Genomic DNA, 6,786 nt, shown 5'->3' on the forward strand with positions numbered 1-6,786 from the left:
TCTCACCAACAGTGTAAAAGCATTCCTATTTCTCCACATCCTCTCCAGCACCTGTTCTTTCCTGCCTTTTTAATGATCACCATTCTAACTGGTGTGAGATGGTATCTCATTGTGGTTTTGATTCGCATTTCTCTGATGACCAGTGATGATGAGCATTTTTTCTGTGTCTGTTGGCTGCATAAATGTCTTCTTTTGAGAAATGTCTGTTCATATCCTTTGCCCACTTTTTGATGGGGCTGTTTGTTTTTTTCTTGTAAATTTGTTTAAGCTCTTAGTAGATTCTGGATATTAGCCCTTTGCCAGAAGGGTAGATTGCAAAAATGTTGTCCCATTCTGTACATTGCCTGTTCACTCTGATGGTAGTTTCTTTTGCTGTGCAGTAGCTCTTTAGTTTAATTTGATCCCATTTTTCAATTTTGGCTTTTGTTGCCATTGCTTTTGGTGTTTTAGTCATGAAGTCCTTGCCCATGCCTATGTCCTGAATGGTATTGCCTAGGTTTTTTTCTAGGTTTTTATGGTTTTAGGTCTAACATTTAAGTTTTTAATCCATCTTGAATTAATTTTTGTATAAGGTGTAAGGAAGGGATCCAGTTTCAGCTTTCTACATATGGCTAGCCAGGATTCCCAGCACCATTTATTAAATAGGGAATCCTTTCCCCATTTCTTGTTTTTGTCAGGTTTGTCAAAGATCAGATGGTTGTAGATGTGTGGTATTACTTCTGAGGTCTCTGTTCTGTTCCATTTGTCTACCTCTCTGTTTTGGTACCAGTACCATGCTGTTTTGGTTAATGTAGCCGTGTAGTAAAGTTTGAAATCAGGTAGCATTTAAGACAGAGTTTCATTCTTGTTGCCCAGGCTGCAGTGCAATGGAGCAATCTTGGCTAACAGCAACCTCCGCCTCCCGAGTTCAAGTGATTCTCATGCTTCAGCCTCCCAAATAGCTGAGATTACAGGCATCCACCACTGTGCTCTGGTAATTTTTTTGTATTTTTAGTAGAGACAGAGTTTCACCATGTTGGCCAGGCTGGTCTCAAACTCCTGACTTCAGGTGATCCACCAGCCTTGGCCTGCCAAAGTGCTGGGATTACAGGCATGAGCCACTGCTCCCAGCCAAATTACACTGATTTATTTTCCAATATTGAACTGGCTTTGCATTCCTGGAATAAATCCTATTTAGAAATATAATTTGTATATATCTATATAACATAATATATATATCTAAATAATATACATATATTATTTAGATATGTATATATACACATGTGTGTGTGTATATATTGCTGAAATAAGTATGTTTATGTCTATGTTCATGAGGGATATTGGTCTGCAATTTTTTGTCTTCTGTATTTGTCTGATTTTGCAATCAGGTGAGGCACATCTGAGTTTTATCAGGTGCTTCATAAAATGAGTTGTGAAGTGTTTCTTTTTCTTCTGCATTATGGAAAAGACTGTAGAGTTAGGGTTATTTCTTCTTTAAATGTTTGGTAGAATTTGTGAGTGAAATCATCTGGGCCTAGAGATTTCTTTGTTGGAAAGTTTTTAACTAAAAATACAATTTCTTTCATTTTTATAGGATTATGTCTATTATACGTTTCATCTTGGGTGAATTTTGGTGGTTTGCAGTTTTTGAGGAATTGGTTCTTTTCATCTAATTTGTCAAATTTATATGTGTAGGGTTGTCGGTATTAACCCTTTATTTCCCTTTTAATATCTATTTGGTCTGTAGTAATATCTTCCTTTTTAATTCTCAATATTGGTAATTTGTGTCTTCTCTCTCTAATTTATGAATTATGTAGATACATATTGTTGACTTTCCAAGTATTTGGACATATTCTTTTTATATTTTATCTTCTTTTTTGATTTGAAGTCTAATTCCATATGATTAAAGGACATATTTTGATCTCATTTTTTAAGTTGTTAAGGTTTATTTTAAACCCAAGATATGGTGTATTTTAATGAGTATCCATGTGCACTTAAAAAGAATACATATTCTGTTATGTTTGAATGAGCTGTCCTATAAATATCAATAAAATTTAGTTGATAATCTGGAAAATGATCTGGTTCACTTTTCTATACTTGCTGATTTTCTGTCTCAGAGAAACATGTTGGAGTTTCAAACTATAATTATAGATTTATTGATTTCTTCTTTCAGGTCTATGAGTTTTTGCCTCAACAGAATTTAGAAGTTCTATTGTCAGAACTGTGCATTCAACAAAGGACTAATATCCAGAACCTACAAGGAACTCAACCAACTTAACAAGTAAAAGCAAATAACCACTTTAAAAAGTGGGGAAAAAACATGAACAGTCATTTCTCAAAAGAAAACATGCTAGCAGCCAGCAAACATATAAAAAAACTACTCATCACTTATTATTAGAGAAATGCAAATTAAAACCACAATGAGATATCATCTCACACTAGTCAGAATAGTTACTACTAAAAAGTAAAAAAAAAAAAACACAAAAGAGATGTTGGTAAGGATGCAGAGAAAACACACACTGTTGATGAGAATGTAAATTAGTACAACATTTATGGAAAACAGTATGGAGATTTCTCACAAAACTAAAATAAAACTACCATTTGATCCAGCCACCCCACTACTGGGTACTTAACTGAAGAAAAAGAAATCATTAAATCAAAAGACATCTGTACTCATATATTCATAGCAGCACTATTCACAATACAAAGGTCATGGAATTAACCTAAGTGTCCATCAATGGATGATTGGATAAAGTGTATGTGGTATGTATACAGCATGGAATAGTATGCAGCCATGAAAAATAATTAAATTAGTTTTTTGCAGCAACATGGATGGAGCTGAAGGTCACTTTCCTATGTGAAATAACTCAGAAACTGAAAATCAAATACTGCATGTTCTCACTTATAAGTGGGGACTAAACAGTGGGTATATAAATGTATAGAGCGAAATAATAGACATTGGTGACTCCTAAAGCAGGGAGGATGACAGGAGGTAAGGGGTGAAAAATTACCTATTGAGTACAATGTTCACTAATTGAGTGATTAGTACAATGGAAGCCTAAACCCCACCACTATGATATATCCATGTAACAAACCTGCACATACCACCTGAATCTATAAAGATTTTAAAAAATTAAAAAATAAGTTATGTTATTAAATGAACTCACATTTAATACTGTTATAGCTTGTTCAACTGACATTTCTATCATTATGTAATTCCTCTCTTTATTGCCGGTAATCTCTTTGCTCTGATGTTACTTTATCCGATATTAAATTACTCAGCTATCTTTTGATAAGTGTTTGCATAGTATATCTTTTCTCTTTTACTTTTACTTAACCTATATTATTACATTTAATTGTCAACCCAGTCTTATAGCATAATATTCAAAATGTCCTGTATACAACCCAAAATTATTCACCATATGAAAAACCAGAAATATTTCAACTCAAAAAACAGAAATAGATTACCTGAGGTGAAAAACACCCCAATTTTCCTGAATTTATCATCATACATTGTATACTTGTGTCATATGGACCCCATAAATACTTATAAATGTTATGTATCCATAAAAATTAAAAAGAAAAAAGAAGAAAAAGACAATCAACAGATGCTGACTCTGTGATATCTTTGTTAAATTTGGGCTTCTACCAACAAAAAAACTAATTCATGTCAATAGTAAAAGCTGAGTTCTAAATGAGTGAATTTTAAACGGACTATAAATGGCTTAAAATAAATATATGAAATAAAATAATAATGAGATATTAAAGTTTTAGAAGAGAGTTAATGAACAAGACAACTTTAAGTTTAGGTTAGGAATAATCTGATTTAGAAGTGGAAAAGTGGACAAGATAAATGCATCTCCTCTCCCTGTAGTTCCAGATTTATGGAACTCATTATTTTATCTCATTAACAATGAGATAAAAATTTTAATACTGCTCAAGATGGTGCAATATTTTTCTACATGTTGAAAGGGGGATACATGGAATATATATCACAATGAAATATTATTTTTAGACCCCTCTGAAATTTTACATTTTGGAGGTTCAAGAGACATTTGAGAATTTTATGAAAACCTTATATTTCATTGCCAAATAAAATAAAAAATATGTACACCAATACCAAAAAGTTCAAAATGTATAGACCCACTTCAGGAATCCATAAGTCATGTATTGAGATTTCTCGATTTGTTTCATCATTGCCACTCAGATTTATTTTTTCCTAATGTTTTATTTAACCTATATTCTAGTTAAATAACTAAAATTACACATTAATACATATTCAAAATACAACTTTATTAAACTAAATAAAATTCAGCTACATGGCAAATGTGTTCTAAAAAAGTGTGATCATTTAAAAAGTTCACGTATTTAGTGCGATTTTCTTAATTGTTTTTTAATTATCTAAGTTAGATATTTCTTTCAATAGAGAAAAGTATTTTGTAATATCAATTAAATGTTCAAAAAAGGAATAATATATTATTTTTACGAAGAAATACTTGAAAAATTCAAAAGGTAAAAAATCATACAAAACAAATAATACCTTTCATTTTGTTGAATAGGAAATAAAAAATAAAATTAGAAATACAATATGAATGAATTCAATAACAGTCATACCTTTCAAATATGTGGAATTTGATGGGGCTGTATCAGCATTCAGGAGTGATCTTTAGAACCAAAATACTTATTTTAGAAAGGAGGAAATAAATAATCCAGGGAAAAAAGAAGTAGAAGATATTGATAAAGATTAAAAGGTCAATGAAAATAAAGGCAAAACTGACCCCAAAGACACAGTAAAATTGATCATTAAAACCAAGAGCTGAGTATTTTCAAGACTTACAAAATAAAGAAAAATTCGGTAATAGGGACAAGAATAAAAAGGCATGAATAAATCAATAGGTACAAGAAAAGTGAAACCAGGAGAGCTGAGTTTAAAATTTAAAATGGAATACAGTGAAGGGCTTTATTTCAGTAAGTTTACAAATCTAGGCAAATTTAAAGGACAATGATCTGATTCTGACAAGAAAAGCAATAAGAGGAGGAAGCAGCCTGCTCCCCCAGGATCCAGCAAGGCAGAGTCAGAAGAGCTCCTCAGGGACCAGAGTGTATACAAAGATGACCTGACCAGGCAGAAGGAAGGAGCAAAGAAGGAGGAGAAGTTACAGAAGTCAGAGAGCAAGATGAGGGTTTGGGATTTTTGTCAGGAGTTTCAGTGGAAAACTCTAGAGGGAAGGAAAAATGTCTCAATAGACTTTTAGAAATTTTAAGGGCTATATATAATATCCACCATACCCTTTCATTAATAAAGAGCTATAATCTTAGGTCATCTGAAGCTAGCTCATTATTTCTTTGAATACAATAGCATATATAGATGGACCACAAGATTTAGGAAGTCTAGGTTTAGATATAGTTGTACATGACTGGATGAAGAACTGCAAAGATACTCACCAAAGTTGACACTGAAGTGATTAAACTCTGAGAAAGAGGATTAAAGTGGGCCAGGTGTTGGGTGAAAGAGAAAAGATTCCTTATTTTACTCTAAACACACTATTCTTTAGACTTTTTGGAATTACTATATATACACATATATATTTACTTATATAACTTTTAAATAAAGTGAATTTTAGCATTGTTTTTCAAAAAGTAGTAATTTTTTTTCACTCCCCGTTAGAGGTTTATAGAGTTAGTTCTTCCGTATATCATTACAAAATTTGCTCAGTGTCCATATGTCATTCAATTATTTATTTATGCACTCCAATACAAAACAACAGTCTTGGTTCAAAAGAAGATCATTTCATTGAGGAAACAGGAAATAAGGGGGTGTTTTGTTTTTATTTTTGTTTGTTTGTTTTTTTTAAATAGTCTAGTAGCATGTGTATGACATAATGGAAAATCTAGATGAAGATTTAGAAAAGACATTTTTGGGTCAGAATGCTGTGGCTTGCTATCATCCTTGTGGAAAACTCAACAGAGAAATTCTTTTAGACAGGGTGAAGAAGGAAGAAAGTTTTCTTAGAGAGAAAGGTGATAGAGATATTTGAAGATAGAGAAGAAAATTATAGTAGACCAACCCAACTAGATTAGAAGGCCCATGGGAAACCTAGGTTAGAAAATGGGGGTAAAAGCAAAGTGGGAAGAACTTTTTGCCTTATTGGAAGATACACAATGTAGAAGTTAAGAGTTGTGGCTCTGGGGTTCCACAGACCAGAGTTTCTTTTGTTTTTGTTCATTTGGTTGGTTGATTTTATTTTATTTTAAGTTCCGGGATACGTGTACAGAACGTGCAGGTTTCTTACACAGGTAAACATGTGCCATGGTGGCTTCCTGCATCAATCAACCTGTCACCTAGGTATTAAGCACTGCATGTGTTAGCTATTTGTCCTGATGCTCTCCCTCCCCTCGCCCCACTGACAGGCCTCAGTATGTGTTGTTCCCCTCTCAGTGTCCATGTGTTCTCATTGTTCGGTTCCCACTTATGAGTGAGAACATGCAGTGTTTGGTTTTCTGTTCCTGATTTAGTTTGCTGAGGATGATGGCTTCCAGCTTCATCCATGTTCCTGCAAAAAAATATGACCTCATTCATTTTTATGGCTGTATAGTATTCAATGGTGTATATGTACTACATTTTCTCTATCCAGTCTATCATTGATAGACATTTGGGTTGATTCCATGCCACAGACCAGAGTTTCTAATGCCATTCACCCCTATATGGGCTAGAGCAGAGATCTCAACCTCCCTAAGCCTCAAGAAAATGAGGATAATAGTAATACTAACCTTATAGAATTATCATAAAGATTAACATGAAAAGTA

Source organism: Macaca mulatta, chromosome 2, assembly GCF_049350105.2.
Source record: "Macaca mulatta isolate MMU2019108-1 chromosome 2, T2T-MMU8v2.0, whole genome shotgun sequence".
Taxonomy (NCBI): domain Eukaryota; kingdom Metazoa; phylum Chordata; class Mammalia; order Primates; family Cercopithecidae; genus Macaca; species Macaca mulatta.